This window comes from Pristiophorus japonicus, unplaced genomic scaffold (assembly GCF_044704955.1).
Source record: "Pristiophorus japonicus isolate sPriJap1 unplaced genomic scaffold, sPriJap1.hap1 HAP1_SCAFFOLD_242, whole genome shotgun sequence".
NCBI classification, from domain to species: Eukaryota; Metazoa; Chordata; class Chondrichthyes; family Pristiophoridae; genus Pristiophorus; species Pristiophorus japonicus.
Genome location: NW_027252144.1, coordinates 140,849 through 155,117, shown reverse-complemented (window position 1 = coordinate 155,117; position 14,269 = coordinate 140,849).

Here is a 14,269-nt window from a genome sequence, read left to right as displayed (position 1 = left end):
GCACAGAAGGAAGTCACTCGGCCCATCGAGTCCATGCCGGCTCTCTGTAGAGCAATCCAGTCAGTTCCATTCCCCCGCACTATCCTCGTAACCTTGCAAGTTTATTTCGCTCAAGTGCCTATCCAATTTCCTTTTGAAATCACTGATCATCTCCGCTTCCACCACCCTCGTCGACAGCGAGTTCCAGGTCATTACCACTCACTGCGTAAAAAAGTTCTTCCTCATATCTCTCCTGTATCTCTTGCCCAAAACCTTAAATCTGTGAATTCTCGTCCTTGTATCAACAGCTAATGGGAACAGCTTTAAGCAAACCCGTCATAATCTTGTACACCTCAATCAAATCTCCCCTCAACCTCCTTTGCTCCAAGGATACCAACCCCAGCTTCTCCAACCTAACCTTATAGCTAAAATCCCTCACCCTGGAACCATTCTGGTAAATCTCTTCTGCACCCTCTCAAGCACCTTCACATCCTTCCTAAAGTGTGATGACCAGAACCGGATGCAATACTTTAGTTGTGGCCTAACCAGAGCTTTATAAAGGTTCAGCATAACGTTCCTGCTTTTGTACTCAATATCTATATTTATGAAGCCCAAGATCCCATATACTTTGCTAACTATTCTCTAAATATGTCCAGCTACCTTCAAAGATCTATGCACATGAACCTCCAGGTCCCTCTGTTCATGCACACTCTTTAGAACTGTGCCTATATTGTCTCTCCCTATCCCTTCTGCCAAAATGCAGTACCTCACACTTCTCTGTATTAAATTCCATCTGCCACTTATCTGCCCATTCTGCTAGCCTATCTATGTCCTGTTGTAGTCGATTGGTATCATCCTCACTGTTTGCCACAGCTCCAAGTTTGGTATCACAGCAAATTTTGGAATTTTACTCTGTATTCCAATATCCAAGTCATTTATATATATCAAAAAAGCAGTGGTCCTAGCACTGACCCTTGGGGAACATCACTATCTACCATCCTCCAGTCTGAAAAATAACCATTCACCACGACTCACTGTTTTTTGTTCTTAAGCCAATTTCTTATCCAAGTTGACACTGACCCTCCTATTCCATGAGACTCAATTTTGTTAACCAGCCTTTTATGTGGTACTTTGTCAAACACTTTCTTAAAATCCATATCGATAACATCCTATGCATTCTCTTCATCAACCTTCTCTGTTATTTCATCAAAAATTCCAATTAGATTAATCAAACACGATCTGCCTTTTACAAATCTGTGTTGGCTCTCCTTAATTAACTTAAACCTCTCAAGTGCCTGTTCATTCTTTCCCTGATTATTGTTTCTAACATCTTACCCACCACTAATGTTAAACTGACCAGCCTGTAGTTGCCAGGATTGTCCTGATACCCTTTCTTGAACAAAGGTGTCACATTTGCCACTTCCAACCCTCTGGCACCTCCCCCGCATCTCGGCAAGATTGGAAGCCCTTCAGCTATCTCCACCCCCACTTCCCTTAGCAACCTGGGATGCAAGCATTCGGGACCAGGCGACTTATCCGCTCCAAGCACATACAGCCTTTCTAGTACATCCATCCTGCCTATTAATTTTTACCTCATTCATTACGTCTACCGTCTCCACTTCTACCGATATTTTATCAACATCCTGTTCCTTAGTAAACACTGATACAAAGTACTCATTAAGTATTCTAGCCTTGCCCTGCACCTCTAAGAATATATGGGAAGAAAGGTGGACAAGTCCCCTGGACCTGATGGCCTGCGCCTTAGGGTCTTAAATGAGCGGCTGCAGAGATAGTGGATGCATTGGTTGCAATCTACCAAAATTCCATGGATTTTGGAGAGGTCCCAGAGAATTGGAAAACTATAAAAGTAACATTCTATTTCAAGAAGGAGGGAGACAGAAAGCAGCAAACTATACACCAGTTAGCATAGCATCTGATGTTGGGAAATGCTGGAGTGCATTATTAAGGAAGCAGTAGTAGGATATTTGGAAAAGCATAATAAAGTCAAGCATAGTCAGCATGGTTTTATGAAAGGGAAATCATGTTTGATAAATTTGCTGGAGTTTTTTTGAAGATGTAATGAGCAGGGTGGATAAGGGGGAACCAGTGTATGTGGTGTATTTGGATTTCTAGAAGGCATCCGATAAGGTGCCACATAAAAGGTTACTGCACAAGATAGGAGCTCACGGGGCTGGGGGTAATATATTAGCATGGATAGAGGATTGGCTAACTAACAGAAAACAGAGAGTCAGGATAAATGGCTCTTTTTCCAGTTGGCAAACAGTAACTAGTGGATACCACAGGGATCAGTGCTCGGTCCTCAACTATTTACAATTTATATTAATGACGTGGATGAAGGGACCGAGTGTAATGTAGCCAAGTTTGCTGATGATACAAAGATGGGTGGGAAAGCAAGTTGTGAGCAGGACACAAAAAACGTTCAAAGGGATATAGTCAGGCTAAGTGAGTGGGCAAACATTTGGCAGATGTAGTATAATGTGGGAAAGTGTTTGGCAGGAAAAATAGAAAAGCAAATTATTATTAAAATGGAGAGAAATTACAAAATGCTGCAGTACAGAAGGACCTGGGTGTCCTTGTGCATGAAACACAAAAAGCTAGTATGCAGGTACAGCAAGTCATCAGGAAGGCAAATGGAATGTTGCCGTTTATTGCAAAGGGGTATGGAGTATAAAAGGAGGGAAGTCCTGCTACAACTGTACAGGGTATTGGTGAGACCATACTTGGAGTATTGCATACAGTTTTAGTCTCCTGTTTTAAGGAGGGATGTACTTGCATTGGAGGCAGTTCAGAGAAGTTTCACGAGGTTGATTCCTGAGATGAAGGGGTTGACTTATGAAGAAAGGTTGAGCAGGTTGAGCCTATACTCTTTGGAGTTTAGAAGAATGAGAGGTGATCTTATTGAAACATATAAGATAATGAGGGGCTCGACAAGGTAGATGCAGAGAGGATGTTTCCACTCGTGCTGGAATCTAGAACTAGGGGGCACAGTCTAAGAATAAGGGGCTGCCCATTTAGAACTGAGATGAGGAGGAATTTCTTCTCTCAGAGAGTCGTAAATTGTGGAATTCTCTGCCCCAGATGCTGTGGAGGATGGATTATTGAATATATTTAAGGTGGAGATAGATAGATTTTTGAATGATAAGGGAGTGAAGGGTTATGGGGAGTGGGCAGGGAAGTTGAGCTGAGCCCAAGATCAGATCAGCCATGAACTTATTAAATGGCGGAGCAGGCTTGAGGGGCCAAATGGCCTACTCCTGCTATTTTCATATTCTCTCTTTGACAGTCTTATTTGCCTCTTCATTTCCCCCCTCAACTTATTGTATTTGATCCAGTTCTCGCTTGAAGAATTCACCTGACATGCATCATACACCTTCCTTTTCTGTTTCATCATATCCTCTATCTCCCTTGTCATCCAGGGAGCCCTGGCTTTGGTTCCCTTACCTTTCCCACTTGTTGGAATGTCCCTAGCCTGTACCTGAAACATCTCCTCCTTAAACATCACCCATTGTTCCATTACATTTTTTCCTGTCAATCTTTGGTTCCATTTTACCCTGGCTACATATCCTTTCATCCCATTGAAGTTAACGCTCTTCCAATTTAGAAGTTCCACTTCAGATTATTCCTTGCTCTTCTCCATTACTAATATAAACCTTATGATAGGATGATCATTCTTACCCAAGTGTTCTCCCACAAACACTTGGTCCACTTGGCCCACCTCATTCCCCAGCACCAGACCCAGCAATGCCTCCTTTCGAGTTGTGCTGGGATGTTCTCCTGAACACATTTCAGAAATTCCTCCCCCTCCTTTCCCCTTTACTCTAACATTATCCCAATCAATATTTGGGTAATTAATATCACCACTCTAGTTCTTGCACATCTCTGATTTCACTGCAGATTTGCACTTCTATCTCTCTCTCACTATTTGTAGAATACCCTCAATTTGCTTCTCAACTCTAGCCAAATAGAGTCTGTCCTTGCCCTCTCAAGGACATCCTCTCTTTCCAACATTACAATGTCTTCCCTAATCAGTAGTGCCACCCCACCTAACTTTTTTCCTTCCCTTCTTTTCTGACTATCTTGTATCCGTGAATATTAGGCACCCAGTCCTCACCATTTTTAAGCCACGTTGCCGTTATTACCACTACATCATATTTCCACATGCCTAATTTGCCTGTAGCTCACCAACCTTATTCATCACACTTTGTGCGTTTACAAACATGCATTCTAAACCTGCCTTTGTATTCCTTGTTGTTCTTCTTAGTCTGCTCCTATCTAATATGATACTACTTCCTTCTCTCGTACTATCCAACATTCTCATCCTTGTATGCACCTTATTCCTCTTTTCTACTTCTATATGCTGGTGCCCACCTCCCTGCCAATTTAGTTTAAACCCTTAATTATGTTTTATGAATTTGCACTCCGAGATCCCTTTGCTTTTCTACCCCATTTAGATTTGCATTTTCCAAGTAATCTGTGACCTCCCTATTTTTCTTCCCAAAATGTAATACCTCACATTTATCTGTGTTGAAATTAATTTGACAATTATATGCCCATTTTACAAATTTATTAACATCTCCTCAATATAATTTATTTGATAGTTTTCCTCTTTTTATTTTAAATGCAGTTATCTCATTTCTAATCTCATCATCCGATGTCATGTCTACCTGTTCTATCTCCCGGTAAATACTGAAGCAAAGTAATTATTTAATATTTCTGCCATCTCTCTATCGTTGCCTGTGTTATTATCCTGTCCATCCTTTAGTGGCCCTATTCAACTTTCCTTTTCTTACTTATGTGCCTGTAAAATACGTTACTGTTTTATCCTCTTTGATAATTAAATTTCATAGTTCCTCTTTGTCTTCCTAACTTTTTTTTACTTCTCTCCTCATCGCACTGGCAGGATAGACCCACCCGAGGTGGTGGCACAGTGGTATACAGTCAGGAGGGAGTGGCCCTGGGAGCCCTCAACATTGACTCCAGACCCCATGAAGTATCACGGCTTCAAGTCAAGCATGGGCAATGAAACCTCCTGCTGATTACCACTACCGCCCTCCCTCAGCTGACGAATCAGTACTCCTCCATGTTGAACACCATTTGGAAGAAGCACTGAGGGGAGCAAGGGCACAGAATGGACTCTGGGTGTGGGACTTCAATGTCCATCACCAAGAGTGGCTCAATACTGACCGAGCTGGCTGAGACCTGAAGGACATAGTTACCAGACTGGGCCTGCAGCAGGTGGTGAGAGAACTAATACGAGGGAAAAACCTACTTGACCGCATCCTCACCAATCTACCCGTCGCAGATGCATCTGTCCATGACAGCATTGGTAGCAGTGAACACCACACAGTTATTGTGGTGATCAAGTCCCGTCTTCACACTGAGGACACACTCCATCATGTTATGTGGCACTACCACCATGCTAAACGGAATAGATTCAGAACAGATCTAGCAGCTCAAAACTGGGCATCCATGAGGTGCTGTGGGCCATCAGCAGCGGCAAAATTGTATTCCACCACAATCTGTAACTTCACAGCCCAGCATATCCCTTACTCCACCATCACCATCAAGCCAGGGGACCAACGCTGATTCAATGAGAAGTGTAGAAGTACATGCCAGGAGCAGCACCAGGCATACCTAAAAATGAGGTACCAACCTTGGGAAGCTGCAACACAGGACTACATGCATGCTAAGCAGCGGAAATAGCATGTATAAATACAACTAAGTGATCCCACAATCAGATTAAAGCTCTGCAGTCCTGCCACATCCAGTCATGAATGATATTGGACAATTAAACAACTGATGGGAAGAGGAGGCTGTAATGGAGCTGCCCTATTGGACTACTGCTACATCTAGTGGCCTACTATGGTACTGCAACTACTGATATAAATATTAAAGGATCATGTGGCAAGGTCACATGCTGACAGTAAGAGCCATCATGTAGAGTGTGTTTGTTAGTGATGTCATAAGAATATATAATGTTGGTGAACAAGAATAGGATTAGCGGATTCCCTAGCTGAAATTTTTGTTGGTGGATGATGCAGCCAATCAATAGAGACTTTGAGAGGTTCTTTTTTTGCAGAACAACTAAAAATCCAAAATAAATTACAAGCTATCAAAGTCCAGATGGCCTTGCCTATGGGAATAATAATGCACTTGCGTGAGTTCCATTGTGACCGAGAGACTTTTGGAGCATATGTGGAGTGACCAGAAATGTTTTTCACCGTGAATAGTTTCATCGAAGTCCATGATGATGAAAACCGTAACCAGGTGGTTTTGGAAAGGAAACAGGCTATTTTTTTGACTGAATTAGGCCCCGAGGTGTATCAAACCCTGAAAAATTTGCTTGCTCCCATCAAGCTGACTGACACGCCACTGACGGAGATTCTCAGCACTGCAGTCCTGAGCCCCTGGAAATTGCTGAAAGTTATTGTTTTGGAATACGAGATCAATTAATTGATTAGGATATCAGTGACTACATTATAGCATTAAAAAAGCGATCCATTCACTGTTATTTCGCAAACTTTCAGGACCGAGCATTGCGTGACCGCTTTATTTGTGGGATGACAAATGAAGCAATCAGATGAAAGTTGTTGACAACTTCTAACTTGACTTTTGATTGATCTTGTCAGACAGCTATGTCGATGGATATAGCCGACCAATACTCCCGAGAATTTTGTGCCATTTCCAGTTGTCAGACAATCGAGGTAAATCACATTCAGGTTAAAAGTAAAAGGCAGTTGGCCCCAAAGGCTCAGCAACTCCCCAAGGTAATAGCAATTTGAATCATGCTATCAGTGTCTGGGAAACACATTGCTCAAAGGTATCCATATGTGAAGACACAGTGTTTCTTCTGCAAGAAAAAGGGCACCTTGCGAAGGCATGCCAATTGAAGAGTAAACCGATGTTCTGTGCTATAAGTAGAAATCAGCACACTGCATAGCATTGAAGAGAAGCAACAGGATGAGGAGGATCTGGTGATACACATTATCAGGACCACAAGGGTATCTAACAACGATACGCAATGTATCGTCAACCAAGTAGACATTGCAGGAACCAGGATACCCATGGAGATTGACACTGGTGCATCCGTGAACGTAGTACCGGAATCACTATATCTCAACAAGTTGAGTGATTTTCGACTGGAGAAATTGAAGATAGAGCTGCGAGACTACTCAGGAGAGCAAATCCCTGTTGTAGGATGTATCACGGTACCGGTGAAATACAGCATCAGTTTCAGAGCTTGCCTCTCTTAGTAGTGGCAGGAGACAAGCCTGCCTTGAGAGGTAGAAATTGGTTAGGATCACTGAAACTGGATTGGATTGAGATTTTTCGTGTGGAAAGAAGATTGGCATCGAAAGATGACATCATTAAGCAGTATTCGAAGGTATTCCGTGAAACAGGCAGTCCAATCCAAGGCTTCAAGGCGAGTTTCAGAGTGCAGAATGAGGCAAGACCAGTTTGCTGCAAGCCATGTCCTATACCACATGCACTCAAGGAGAAAGTTGAGCAACAACTCAAACAAAAAAAGGACTGACCACTAGGTGGTGAACTTGTGGGAAACACTCCTAACCTGGACTTTCAGGTATAAAAGGGGAAGCTCCACCCACCTTCATCACTTCAGTGCTGGCTAATAAAGGTTACTGGTCACAGAGTGACCTTCTCTCTAGTATGGGCCTCGTGTGCATTTGTACTGTATAGTAAGGACATATTATTGGCGATGAGAAACTAGGATTTAAACCACGCGAGCATGGCCACTAGCAGCACAGATGAGAGGTACTGTGTTGGTGATGATTGGGACGATTTTATTGACTCTTTTTATTTGACGATTTTATTTACCCAACTCTGCCCATATACCTTCATAGTCTCCTTTATTTAAGCTTAGTACGCTGGTTAGAGATCCAACTTTCTCACCCTCCATCTGAATTTGAAATTCAATCATGCTATGATCACTCATTCCGAAGGGATCCTTTACTAGGAGATTGTTTATTAATCCTGTCTCATTACACAGGACCAGATCTAAGATAGCCTGCTCTCTGGTTGGTTCCGTTATAGACTGCTCAAGGAACCCATCCCTTATGTACTCTATGAACTTCTCCTCAAGGCTATCCCGACCAATTTGATTTGTCCAATCAATATAGAGGTTAAAATCACCCATGATTATTGCTGTGCCCTTTTTACAAGCCCCCACTATTTCCTGGTTTATGCTCCGACCAACAGAGTTGCTACTGTTAGGGGGCCTATAGACTACACCCACCAGTGATTTTTGTTCCCCTTATTGTTCCTTATCTCCACCCAAACTGTTTCAACACCCTTGTCATTTGAGCCAATATCGTTTCTTACTATTGCAGTGATTCCAATCTTTTATCAATAGAGCTACCCCACCTCCTTTTCCTTTCTGTCTGTCCTTCCGGATTGTCAAGTACCTCTGAATATTTAATTCCCAGTATTGATCACTTTGCAACCACGTCTCTGTAATGGCTATTAGATCATACCCATTTGTCTCAATTTGTGCCGTCAACTCATCTATTTTGTTACAAATGCTATGTGCATTTAGACAAAGTGCCTTTCAGTTTGTTTTTTTTTACCTTTTTTTCCTGCTTGCTTCCTCTCTCCTTCAAACTCACATTCTTTATTTTTGCTTGCTAATTCCAGCTTTACTCCTCTCCCTACTGAATCTATTTTCAGGTTCCCATCCCCCTGCCAAGCTAGTTTAAACCCTCCCCAACAGCACTAGCAAAGCCCTCCATGAGGATATTGGTCCCGGCTCTGTTGAGGTGCAACACGTCCGGCTTGTACAGATCCTACCTCCCCCAGAAGCGGTCCCAATGCCTCAGGAAACTAAAGCCCTCCCGCCTGCATCATCTCTCCAGCCACGTATTCATCTGCTCTATCCTCCTATTTCTGTATTCACTAGCTCGTGGCACTGGGAGTAATCCGGAGATTACTACCTTTGATACCTGGACTCTAAGGGATAAATTACGAGGAGAGATTACACAAATTAGGGTTGTATTCCCTGGAATTTAGAAGGTTAAGGGTTGATTGAAGTTTTCAAAATATTAAGCGGAACTAATTGGGTAGACAGAGAGAAACTAATCCCACTAGTTGGGGAGTCTAGGACTAGGGGGCATAGTCCAAAAATTAGAGCCAGACCTTTTCAGCAGTGAAATTGGGGAACACTTCAACATGCAAAGGGTTGTAGGAGTTTGGAATTCTCTTCCTCAATTGGCAATTGATGCTGGAATCAATTGTTTATTTTAAATCTGAGATTGATAGATTTTCGTTAACCAAAGGTATTAAGGGATATGGGGAAAAGGCGGGAGTTAGGTCACAGTTCAGCCATGATGTCGTGAATGGTGGAATAGGCTCGAGGGCTAAATGGTCTACTTCTGTTCCTATGTTCAACCAACTTTCTATTGATACTGCTGTATTTCCTCTCAGACCATATGCTTGAATTTTTCAAACAAGTTTCCTGTGAAACAATTTATTGAATGTCTCCTGAAAATCCATATTTGCAATATCTACTGCATACCCTTTATCTACCAAAGTGGTCACTTCTTCAAAAAAAACTTTACTCAGTTTATCAAACATGACTTTGAGTGTAAGCCATGGCTCAGTGCTTGTTTGCCTTGGAGTCAGAAGGTTGTGGATTCAAGTTTCACTCCAGAGACTTGATCACAACTATGTAGGCTGACATTTCAGCGTAGTATTGAGAAAGTGCAGCACTGTGGACGTAAAAGATCCCATGGCCCTGAAGAACTGGGAAGTGCAAAACTGAGGTGCTACAATGCCATGGATGGTGGGAGGATCTAATTACAGTGTGTCAGCTTTACATAGGCACTTTCCATTATATAAAGTGTACAGAGAAAAAATTGACTCAAAAACTTACAACCGGAAATAACATTTTGTAGACAAGAAGTACGTACAGATGTATAGATAGCTCAGTGGTAGCACTCTTGCTTCTGAGTCAGAAGATGAGGGGTTGAAGCCCCTCTCTAGACTTGAACATATTGACTGACACTTTAGGGCAATAATGAGGCAGTATTGCACTGTCAGAGGTGCAATACTGTCTTTTGGATGAGACATTATACGAGGCCTTGTTTGCCCTCTCAGGTGGATGTAAAAATTCACATTCTGTACAAGTACAGAAATCAGTAAAAGCTAGCGGACAGGTACAAAAAATTAAAAAGGTTAATGGAATGTTGGAATGAAAGGTTAATTCAAGGGGGTTGGAATAGAAAGGGGCGGAAGTTATGTTACAGTTATATAAAGCTCTGGTTAGACCCCATTTAGAGTAACTACATTCAGTTCTGGGCACCGGGCTTCAGGAAGCATATATTGGCCTTGGAGGGGGTGCAGCGCAGATTTACCAGAAGGATGCCAGGACTAAAAGGGTTAAATTATGAGGCTGGGCTTGTATTCCCTTGAGTATAGATGATTAAAGGGTGATCTAACTGAGGTGTTTAAAAGAGTGGATAGGGTAGATAGAGAATGTTATGTTCAGAATAACTCAACAAGACTGTATGTTGTAAGCTCAAACTGATGTGACCTCAGTCTCTTTAATCAAATTCCAGAGTGCAACAGCAGCATGGCAGACAACCTTTTATACTTGCTTGCACGAGGTATGCAGGTGACCCTTGGGTCTCCAACAGGTGGCAAGTCTTACACTAATACAAAGTTTACATACATAACATCACTGCACCTCCCTCCCGCCCCCCACCCCCCGTCACACCCCCACCTCCCCCCAAAGTCTTAAATACAAGTTATTTACAAGTTGAGGCGATCAGGGGCTCTTCGTTCCCGGGTTGATTGCCTGAGTTGAAGTCCTGGCATGGGTGAGTTGGTCGGATCATTGCTGCACTGCAGCGCGGCTGGTCTGATCAGACTGTCGGGCACGGTGGTTCATCCTCGTGATTAACAGCGAGGTCGATTGCTGGTTGGGTGTGTGTTGGTGGATCAATGATGGTAATGTCCTCTTCAAACTGTTCGTGGTTGTCAGTGAATCGCAGTTTGGTCTGATCCAAATGCTTTCTGTGTGTTTGTCCATTCAGAAGTTTGACAACAAACACTATTCCCCTCCTTGGCTAAAACAGTGCCAGCAACTCATTTGGGACCATGACCGTAATTAAGAACAAATACAGGGTCATTAACCTCAATGTTACATGGTATAGCCACGCGATCGCGGTACATGTTATGCCGGTGACGCCGGATTTCTACATGATCACTGAGATCTGGGTGGACTAAGGAGAGTCTGGTTTTGAGTGCTCTCTTCATTAACAATTCTGCTGGGGGATCGTGTCCGGTAGCTGAGCAGAACCCGAGATAACCAGGCCTGCAGGAAACCGTCCGTCAAGCGTTTCAAGCTCTCCTTGACAGTTTGGATTGTCCGTTTCGCTTGACCATTGGCTGCGAGCTTAACCGGGGCAGACCTGACATGTTTGATGCCATTGCGGTTCATGAACTCGTTGAATTCCGAGCTGGTGAAACATGGTCCATTGTCACTAACAAGGATGTCGGGCAAATCATGGGTGGCGAACATGGCCCAGAGGCTTTCAATGGTGGTAGTGGACGTACATGATGACATTATTACACATTCAATCCATTTAGAGTAAGCGTCCACTGCTACTAGGAACATCTTTCCTAGAAGGGGGCTAGCGAAATCTACATGGACCCTGGACCACGGTTTGGAGGGCCATGACCACAGACTCAGTGGGGCTTCCCTTGGTGCATTGGTCAACTGTGAGCAAGTGTTACATTGGTGTACGCATGACTCCAATTCTGAGTCAATGCCGGACCACCAAACCTGGCGATAGCCTTCATCATGACTATGCCTGGGTGGGTACTGTGTAGGTCGCGTATAAATGTTTCCCTGCCTTTTTTTGGCAAAACCACGCAATTCCCCCCCATAGGAGACAATCCGATTGGATGGACATTTCATCCTTGCATCGGTAAAACGGCTTAATTTCGTCTTGCATTTCCCCGGGAAAAGCCGACCAGCTCCCATTAAGGACGCAGTTTTTTACTAGTGATACTACAGGGTCCTGGCTAATCCAGGTCCTGATCTGGCGAGCTGTGACAGGTGACCCCTCGCTCTCAAAAGCATCCATTACAAGAAGCAAGTCTGCGGGTTGCGCCATTTCCACCCCGGTGGTGGGCAATGGTAGCCGACTGAGGGCATCAGCACAGTTCTCAGTGCCTGGTCTGTGGCGGATTACATAGTCATACGCAGATAATGTTAGTGCCCATTTTTGGATGTGGGATGAAGCATTGGTGTTAATACCTTTGTTTTCTGAAAACAGCGAAATGAGCGGTTTGTGGTCGGTTTCGAGCTCAAACTGGAGTCCAAATAGGTATTGGTGCATTTTCTTAACCCCGTATACGCATGCTAATGCTTGTTTCTCAACCATACTGTAGGCTCTTTCAGCCTTAGATAGACTTCTGGACGCATATGCAACTGGTTGCAGTTTGCCTGACACATTGGCTTGCTGTAATGTACAACCGACCCCGTATGAAGCTGCATCACAAGCTCGTACTAAACATTTACACGGGTCATACAATACAAGTAACTTGTTGGAACACAGCATGTTTCGGGCCTTATCGAAGGCTGTCCCTTGAGATTTACCCCAAACCCAATCGTCACCCTTACGTAGCAATAAATGCAAAGGTTCCAGCAAAGTGCTCATCCCGGATAGAAAGTTACCAAAATAGTTGAGGAGTCTCAGGAACGAACGCAGCTCTGTCACATTCTGTGGTCTGGGTGCATTCTTGATGGCCTCTGTCTTAGAGTCCGTGGGTCTGATGCCATCTGCCGCAATCATTCTCCCCAAAAATTCGACCACTGGCACCAGGAAAGCACACTTGGAGCATTTCAGCCTGAGTCCCACTCTGTCCAGTCGCTTTAGAACCTCTTCCAGGTTGTGCAAGTGTTCGGTGGTGTCACGACCAGTGATCAGGATGTCGTCTTGGAACACAACGGTGCGCGGAACCGATTTCAGCAGACTCTCCATGTTCCTCTGGATGATGGCAGCAGCCGAACGAATCCCAAAAGGGCATCTGTGGTAAATGAACAATCCTTTGTCAATCTTTTCAAAGATTCAGCCAGCTCCTGTGTCAGGTAAGCAGAGGAAAGATCCAGCTTGGTGAACGACTTCCCCCTGCTAACGCTACGAACAGGTCCTCCGCTTTGGGTAGTGGGTACTGGTCCTGTAACCCGGTTGATCACTTTGTAGTCTCCGCAGATTCTTACCGTGCCATTGATTTTCAGCACCGGAACAATTGGACTGGCCCACTCGTTGAACTCGACTGGCGATATAATTCCCTCTCGTTGAGTGTGTCCAGTTCGATCTCGATTTTCTCTCGCATCATATATGGAACCGCTTGGGCCTTGTGATGAACAGGCCACGCATCAGGGACTAGATGGATCTGCACTTTGGCGCCTGTGAAGTTGCGATGCCTTGTTCAAATAATGACGGAAATTTGTTTAGCACTTGAGCGCACGAGGCGTCATCGACCGAAGACTGCGCTTTGATGTCCTCCCAGTTCCATCAGATCTTTCCTAGCCAGCTTCTGCCGAACAGCGCTGGGCCATCACCTGGTACAATCCATAGTGATAAATCATGCACAGCTCCATCGTACGATACCTTCACTGTCAATTACTGGTATGAGCTCTTTGGTGTAAGTGCGCAGCTTTGTATGAATTGGGCTTAGTTTTGGCCTTTGTGCCTTGTTGCCCCACAGTTTCTCAAAGGCCTTCTGGCTCATACTTGACTGACTCACCCCGTGTCTAATTCCATGGAAACTGGAATGCCGTTTAATTTGACTTTCAACATTATCGGAGGGCTTTTGGAGGTGAAGATGTGTACCCCATACACTTCCTCTTCAGCCTTGGGTTGAGTTGCCTCTCTTATTCGTTCAGTGTGATCCGCGCCGGATCAGTCATCTTCTGCCGACTCTGCCACGTGGTGAGTCGCAACACGTTTGCACATTCGTTGGAGGTGCCCCATTTTTCCACAGCCTTTGCACATGTAGTGCTTGAATCGACATTGATAGGCTCTATGATTACCCCCACAGCGCCAACATAGTGTTAATGGATTCGCATTCATGCCCCACAGCAGAATCTGAGTCATCCTAGCTCTGGCCTCTGCAGGCGCGTAGGCCCTGCCATACATGTTATGTACAGTTCTGCCTGCTGAAGGCGTTATTTTATGCACAATACTTGCCGGTGAGCTTCGATGCTGAGAAGATATCTGCTTAGTGTTATCGTTCGTGGGCA